Below are 8656 nucleotides of genomic sequence, written 5' to 3'. Positions count from 1 at the left end.
TGGGGACCCAAAAAAACTGCCCCGGTCTCCCCAGTCTGAGGGAGCCTCACATGGGTTGTCCCTGCAGGACTCTTGCGAGTGGCCTGGCCCTGCAAACTGGCAGCCTTCTCTGCCTTTGGCATTGCTACAGGAGCACTGCTTGCTTTGCCCAACTTTCACAGCACCCATTGGTGCAGGAGCATCCTGCCCATGAGCAACAGGTCCCACTGGGGATGCAGGGTGCCGCTGTCCCACCTGCCACCTTGGCCTCAGTGCCTGCCAAAAGCCTGGAGCTGGGAGGAGGGAGAGATGTGGAGTGTGTGCAGCTGCGTGAGGCATGCCAAGCTCCTCTTGTATGCTGATGGAGAGAATAGATTTATAACAGGAGTAATTTTTTTGTGTGAGTCTGATGGATTCCATAAAAGTATGTCTGCACAATATATTATTTTAAATAGGGCTCATTAGTAAATTGGCACTGAGATAACACCATGAAGCCAGTTTTAATCCTGCTGGCTGGGCTGTCAGTGCAAGTCAGTCATGAGAAAGGTGCCAGGAAGAGGAAGAATTTAAAAAATAATATATACATAGCCTCTCCCAAACATCCACATACGTCTGAGTTTACACCTAATCTGCTGTTGAGAAGAGAAAGTAACATGTTTTCTTAGATAAAAATTATCCAGTTACTTGGGTTTTGAGGGTCTGATGACTGCTTAAGGGTTTTTAGGCACTGCAGTCAGTATCCTGGTGCCTCTGTGTAGAGCAATCTGATGTATGCGTAATGCAGCTGGCCTTGTGATCACATCTGCCTCTTCAGCCTGCTGACGGAGAGGTCTCTTGTTACAGATTGCTTCTGAAGATACCACGTCAGTAGCATGCAACCAGAAGAAGGGTGGGAAATGGAAGGGAAAAACAGTCTGCTAAGAAGAAAACTGTTGGTCTTGAATGGGGGAAGGTTCATCTGATCTGTTTTAAGTCACTGAGGTCATTGCAGCCATAAAAACTCAGCTGAACAGTGCCAGTATGTCAGGTCTTATTTTGCCATTGAAAAGCGTTGGCTTGTGATCCCTGGTGAGTTGTTTTTTTCCTTTTTGCCCCCTTTTAATTCCTCTCTCTATTTTGTTTTTAGAAGAAGTAGGAGATTGTACTTGCAATTCTTGCTTATGATTCCTAGCTGAAAGAGGAGCAGCCCTTCATGGAGAGAGATGAAAGACACTAGGAGTATTTTTCTTGCATTCCAGTGTAAGCAGAATAGCAAAGTACATACCTGAGAAGCTTCCAAACACAACATACATCTATTTACATATTTGATTTCAGTGGTGATACATGATAACCTGGGATTTCATTCAAAGGATCCTGATGGGGATTTGAAAGGAGTTCTTCTTCTCTGAATGTTCACAAAATAACTGCTGAAAGCTGAAGGACCTTTTGTTGGCAAACTAAATTAATGGAGAACAGGAGGCAGAGGGGCTGGAGACAGTTTTCCTGTGCTGAAAATCCTCTCTGTGCTTACAAATGTGGGGGTAAATTTCTGGCCATTTTGAAAGCGATGGGAATGTTTTGTGAGTGACTTCAATGGGATCAAAACTTCACTCAGATTTTGGAGAGGCTTTCGTAACTCTAATGCTTGTTTTAATGCCTGTTGGCGGACACAGCAGCTTTCCTGTTAGCTTGTTGTGCATCTTCCCAGCGGATCTGTCAACTCCTGTGAAGAATGCATGGTTGCAAGCTTGCTATGATGGCACCCAACCCAGGAGTGAGGGGGACATCTGAAGATGTGTTTTTCCCTCTGCCTGTTAAAAATACAGTGTTGCATAAGCAGCGGTGAGATTACAAGGAGGGTTATGTTTCAGAGAGTGAGCTGTTTTGCTGTTTCTTTACCCCATATGTTTTAACCTGCCACAGAATTAAGATTTCTTTGTTGAGAAACAAAGATAGCAGTATGGTTTGTGTTTACATTCCCTCTTGGCTCCTTTGCATGACAGGCAATGTGTACATAAGACTTTGAGAAGAGGAGAACTGAGGTCAGACCTTTCAGACTTTCTAAAATGCATGGGGATTTGTACATGCTGAAAGATGGTCCAGAATGGAAAAACTGGCGTTTGCTGCTCTCCAGAATACTCCCAAGTAATTAGTTTACCCCAATTAAGCATTGGTTAAAGGCTGAAAATTTAGTTCTGAAAATAGTTCTCTCATGATGCATCACTGTTGTTCACATTACCCAGCCCCTGCATTTCAGTACAGGCAAGGGAAAACAAGCTAACAGCCTGGAAAGCTTTAAAGACAAGGAGAGAGGAGGGTCTGCTGAGTTCACATGAGGGAATTTTTCTTCAGGTGGCTCCCTTTCAAGCAATCTTGAAAGCAGAGGCAGAAAGTGTCCTCAGAGCACCATGCACCTCAGGGGGACTGGCAGGTGTTGCCATGAGAGGTGCTAGTTTTCCCCTGTTTCCAGCTACTCCGGCTTTTGCTAGTAGGTAAATAGCCTTTCTTACTAGGAGAGAAAGATCAGGCGTGGGACTGTGCTGTGTGTGCTGCTTTGTCCCAAGAGGGGCCATTCCCTGGGAGGGACTCCATGCTTCTTTTTAAGAAACAGGAGTATTTGGCAGTGGTCTCGCCAAGTCTGCCTGGGTTGGATTTTTGTTTTTGTTTTCCTGAAAGGGATGGGACAGTTTCCCCTTTCCTTTTAGCCAGAGGTTTCAGCGATTTCAAGTGGCTTTTGGTCGTTCTCCAGCTTCAGAGGTTTGGATCCAGGCAGTTGATTTGAGGCTCAGTGCTCAGTCTGATTCTTCCATAAGTTATTACTCAGAGACTTTTCTCTTATAGCATAAGCAGTCTTCTGGGCAGCTCTGTCTTTTCTCAGAGTTGCGGAAGAATAGTTCACTTTCTTAGAAGAATTTGGTCTTACTCAACAGAACACACTCTCAGGACAGGAAGGTTTGTAAAGGCCCAGGATTGTGACTTGTAAGTGCCTCAGGACTCTCCTGTGGCTGTAAAGTAGTAATAACACAAGTTTTTGCAATCTCTGTGCTGATTTACCTTAGCATACATTTGAAGATGTAAACTCATGCATGTACTATGTAGTTCTTACTTTCAAGTGTCCTCTTATACATTCTGCAAGTTCTTCCATTTTGTTCAGGACAGACTGCACAGGCAACTGTTTTTCTCCAAAATAAATCGTGTACGTTGTCTAGGAGGACTATGTATGTTTTCCTTAAGTACTTTTCTCCCATTCTGAAAACACATTCAAATTTTCTAAACTTTGCAAATGAGCAGTGATGGGGGACAGGGGAGACGTAGAGAGAAGGTTGGACTAGCACCGCTCAGGCAATACACCACAGTGCTTACAGCCTCTCCGTGAAGAGACTTATTCTGTAAGTGCTGGTTTTTGATCAGGGAGGAAGGAAAAGGAAAGATGCACAGTGTTTTTTTTTCTGACTCTTCTGCTTTTCTGGTACTTTTTTTTCCAAGCCCAGTGGCTTGGCCTCTAGTCCTGCAGATATGTTTTTGAATTTTTTTTAATCGTTGATATTTTCTTCATATGTGGCTACACTCCAGCTCACAGAGGCTGACAGATAATTTTTGCATTAGGTTTTGGGGCAAGGTGAGCTGAGGAAGCAAGATTCAAGGTGAAAGTTTTTAAGTGTCAGCACCTACGGCTGGGGCCAGCTGATGAAGAGAGATCCAGATCCATTTCAGTGCCAAAACCCAAAACTGATTTTCTAAAGATCACAAGAAGAGGTAGGCACTCTGAAAATCAGGCCAGAAACATCCAGTTGGAAGACTTCATTCTAGGGACATTTGGAAAAATTAAAACAACAATGAAAAAGCCTCAAACTACTGGGTGCTAAACACTGTCAGTAACACAGGAAAATTATAACCCTTCTTACAGTGGTCTCCAGAACAAATTAAGGAATATCCAAAGTCAGTTTCAGCTGCAGCATGTAAATAACAGTTGAGCTTGAACTTGCAACATGATTTGGCCAAGTCCAGGGAGAACAATTACAGGAAAAATAAAAGTTTAAAGTGGGTTGTATTGTTACAGCCTTAAAACAGCAATGGTAGTTTTTCTTGGCAGAGTTTAATGCCCACTGTAGGACTCATATCCAGCTCCAAAGTGCTGGTAGAGAGGAAGGGACACCAATTAGGGAATATGTAATAAGATACCCTTCTCTTTGCATCTTTAAAATGGCCCACAAAGCCAGGACCTAACCCATTTTATACCAAGAATCTTGTGCAGCAGCTTTGCTGTGACAACACCAATGATTTGAGTTTTATTTTACTACTTGTCTGTGTGAGAACTTAACCTAAACTTTAGCTTAACTCTATGAATCTCCAGTAGCTAATTACACTGTCTCAGCGTCCTTACTACACCAGTTGCATTTTAACCCAAAGACAACTGCAGGATGTTTTTCACCATTAAAAAAAATCAAGAGTACAAATGACAATTACATAAGTGTTAAAGTCCATCAGACTACAGAGCCATAGGAGTACCTTGAAGGACTTAATTATTTGGGTAACTGGAAACCAGACTACCAGATCACTGTGCTATTGGGGTCTTAGCTTTGGCTGGTCATCTTTTGATTCAGGCTTGGTGAAGCAATGAGGAAGTAGCAGCAGAAGCAGAAGGCCCTAGTCAGATTTTAGTTAAGGAGCACATAATTTCATAAACATACCTTCAGAAAATTCCATCTTTGCCTCATTGTACCTGTCTTTTCAATCTGGAGAATGTCTTGGGGTTGTTTTCTTTTCATGTGTTATCATCGATCTTAGTGTGTTTTAAAAGAGGCTCAACAGTGGAAAATACATCACAAAATCTGGTAATTAGGTACTTATTATATTATATTCTAAACCAATGCCCACCTAGACCTTCACTGGTGTGTATTTTTTGAACATAGTAAGCTTGACAGAGAGTGTGTGGCAGAAAAAATAAACCATGCATTTGTGCTATGTGAACACTGCCAAGTGTCTTTGCTCTGAGCACTCTGTATCTGCTAGTGACATTTACTGAATCTTCGTAGCCAGTTTACGGCATAATAATTACATATATGGATTCCCTGATGCGTATCAGTGTGTTGTCATAACAAAAAAAGAAAAAGTTAACTAATACAAGGAGTTACTGAAATAAGAAAACATCTTCAGGATTGGCTTCTCTTAGCGTGACTGGTGAAAGTAAGTCATGTTTAAAGAGCAGCAGCAGGAGTCCCTGTAGGAGTGAGGGTCAATTTCTTTGGTTTGTCTCCAAGGGGAGCCACCTCAGAACTCGAAAATCCACTTAGTGAAGCTGTATTGAGGTTTCCCTGTGTGACTGCAGGGACAGGTCACTATCAGTGGTAAAAGCACGAAGTGGTTCCAGATTTCAGTCTTTGGTTGTTCTGATGCTCAAAAGGGTCATCCAGCAGTTGGATCCCCAACCCGTTCTCTTCCTGTCTGTCTTTCTGATGAAGAAAGCTCTGTCTCCCTCTTTGTGTGCCTGGCTGTTTCGTTAAGTGTCAACACATCCATGTGCAGTAAATACCAAGACAGCGTGGCTCCAGAGCCACTGGGCCTCAGCTGCAAGCCTTATCCACTGTGTTTCCAGCAGTTTTTTTCTGACTTTCAGTGCAGTGTCCCTCCTCAATAGGAAATGGTTGATGATAAAGATAGTAGCTCATTGGCAGCTTTGTAGGTAAAAGATGGAATACTAGAGTAGTTACGCTGCTTTTGTACTGCCTGGCTTTGAAGCCTTACTGCAAGAGGCTGGAAACAATGCCTGAGTGGAGAGCGGCACAAGTGTTTTTGTCCAAGAGCATTGATTAGTTAATGGATGTGCTCATAACTTAATGTCACAGCAGGATAGAGTTTCAGAGCTAATGGAAAGCTGATGTACAACTGGTTTACCACTGAGGGCCAATCCCAGTTCCCAAATATAACCTGTAGGCCTCCGTAATTTGGTTCACTGTATTTATATATCCCCTTTCATTGCAGAGAGGCGGTTTACAGCAGGCTTCTGCAGTCACATCAGGGTCAGGAGGGGTAAGCAGAGTAATTATCCGTGGGGCTTGGGAGCCCAGATGCATTAAACAAGTTTCTAATTTCTTGGAGAGACTTTCCCTGGAAAAGAGGAGAGGATCTGTGACCCGAGTGTGCCTGACAGGAAGGATAGGATCCTTCTGGAAAGATGTGCTGTTACAGCTGATGAGCTGCCCATTCTTCCAGCAGTTTTACATGTGCTGCTTCACTTACCAGGTCTGGATGTCCCTAAAGGCAGCCTGACCCAGTTTGTGGCAGCGACCCATACATTGAGCGGGGAGTAAAATTCACATGGGGAGAAATGATGTCACGTTATGCTGCTAAAAAAGTAGGGTTTGCTATCAGTGAGCTGAAATCTAAACAGCTTAAATGGTTCTAATAGAGGGGTTAGGGAAGTTTGCCAGAGCATGGAAAGCATAACAACTGCATTTAATAACAATCAAGCTACTCTTATAAATATTTGCATGTGCTGCTTCAAAGCCTACTACATGGTCATTCATGTACTGCAGTTAGAAAGATGAGGAGGGGAAATAAAAAAAGAGTGAGAAGAAAAGGGCACTCCATGTTTTGTAGCTGCTGTAATAAAGAATGGGCAAAGCACCAGAGAGAAAAGAAAAAGGAAAAGAAACCCTCCAAAGTTTAATAAACACAAAAGGGAATAAAAATAAATCTTTGGAGCATTTATTACAAGCCCTTGATGGAAGGATTAGACTGAAGCTTTCAGCCTTTCCAGTGTGGGTGTATGTGCGAAGTCGGCCTGTCTGGCCTCTTCCAATGAGAAAGGAAAACTTGTTTACATTTCCTGACTTGGGTTATGCATATAATTGATTTTTTTGTTTCAATAACAGAAATGAAAATTCAGATGGGAGAAAAATAGCCTTGGTTGGATACAATTGAATTTAAGTCTTTTGCCTTGCCAGAATGAAAGCTCTCAGAAGACCTGTGTCAAACAGAGTGTTTTGTTTCTCCTGAAATGTCAGTGCACACAGTACTTGTGGTGAAGGTAGTGGAAATGCAGGGCCTAGTTCATCACACGCAACTGTGGCAGGCAAAAGTGTCAGTCATCCTTTTATGCAGGAGATTCCTGACTTGGGGATGTTTCCAGCAGGAAACAAACTCCTTCCATTCCCAATTTTGATTTAACGGAGCTTGACTCCATCTCGCTCCCCTCCTAGGAGCAATGCCTGTGGTCTATGTGCTCTTTTGGGCACTCAGTCAGAGGATGTGTTCAGCCTCTCCTGTTGATGATGCTACAATCTGGAACAATACTGCAGACTGCTGAGTATTTTGGGATAGGTCTCCTGAACCCCTCCCATTGTTACTTTTCTGCTTTGTCAGAGCAAGGCTACTTTCTGTCCTAGTTGCTGGCACGGGATCTTAGAAGATTGTCTTGGTTTAGGCCCAGTGCCTAACAGAGCACCATGATGCCCCAAAAAGGGCTAGTCAAAATAAGAACTGGGAGGGTTTCTCATCACTTAAAAGGGTCACAGGCAAAAGACAGACTCATCATTAGGAATAAAAACAAAACAATTTTAACTTGTTACCAACATCAGAGTAGAACAAAGGGAGATATAACCAGATCTTAAAGTCAAAACACCTTCCCCCCACCCCTCCCTTCTTCCTGGGCTCAGCTTTTGTTCCCAGTTTCTTCACCTTCCCCCTCACCCTTTGCCTGGAGGCACAGGGGGATGGGAGTGAGAGGTTGCAGTCGGTTTTTGTGCCATGTGCTCCTTAGGAGTAGGAAAAACAGCCCAGTCTCTCTCTCTGCTTCCACATGGCCCCCGCTTTCCATAAGGAAGAAACTCCTCAAGAGTCCAATGTGGGTCTGCGCACAGCTGCAGTTTCCCTCACACATGAACTGCTCCAGCATGCACTGCTCGGAGTCACGGCTTCTTCAGGAGCAGCCACTGCTCATGTGGCCCTGCCCCACCCGTGAACTCTACGGGCTGCAGGCCAGTCGACCTGGCTCTCGCCACAGGTTGCAAAAGGGGAACCTGGGCTCTGCGTCCTCCTCCTCCTCCCTCTCCTTTCTTTCCTTCAACCGAGCTTGGTGTTCTTCAAAGTCGTTCTCCTCGGACCCCACTCTTTTTCTCTGCTGCATGTCTCTTCTGATGGTTCTGGAGTTCCCGTCTCTCTCTCTTTTTTTTCGGGATGGAGCTGCAGTGGGGCTTAAGCTTTAACTGTGGTTGGAGCCGGCAAAGCCCAGCTGGGCAGTGCTGGGGCCACGCCCCCCACACCTGGAGCCGCACTGGTCAGGGCCAGTGCCAGAGAGAGAGCAAAGCATGCCCTGCACCTCCCTTAAATACATGAATTCATAGGGGCACTGATTGACTTGGCCCTAGTCAGAGGTGGGTCTGACAAAGGAAATGGTGGAGCTTTTCAGGTAGCTTCTTAAAGGGCCATCTCCATAGCCCTTCCCCCATTACCAAAGACGCAACCAAAAACCCCTCACTGAAAACCCAATACAAAGATGTCAGGCATTGAACAAAGTCAATAAGAAGCACAGAAGCCACAGTGCCCTTATGCACTTAAACACTCAAATACCAGAGTACATTTTAACCTGGCAGTTTGGACTGTCCGGTGTAAAGAAGCTGGTGAAGTTTCAACTTGTTCAAGAAAAAAACAACCCAGCCCTCCCAGAAAAGTTAAACTTGTGATGCTTGGTGTTCAG

Source organism: Mesitornis unicolor, unplaced genomic scaffold (assembly GCF_000695765.1).
Source record: "Mesitornis unicolor isolate BGI_N332 unplaced genomic scaffold, ASM69576v1 scaffold1733, whole genome shotgun sequence".
Taxonomy (NCBI): Eukaryota; Metazoa; Chordata; class Aves; order Mesitornithiformes; family Mesitornithidae; genus Mesitornis; species Mesitornis unicolor.
Note: the sequence above shows the minus strand (reverse complement) of the source record.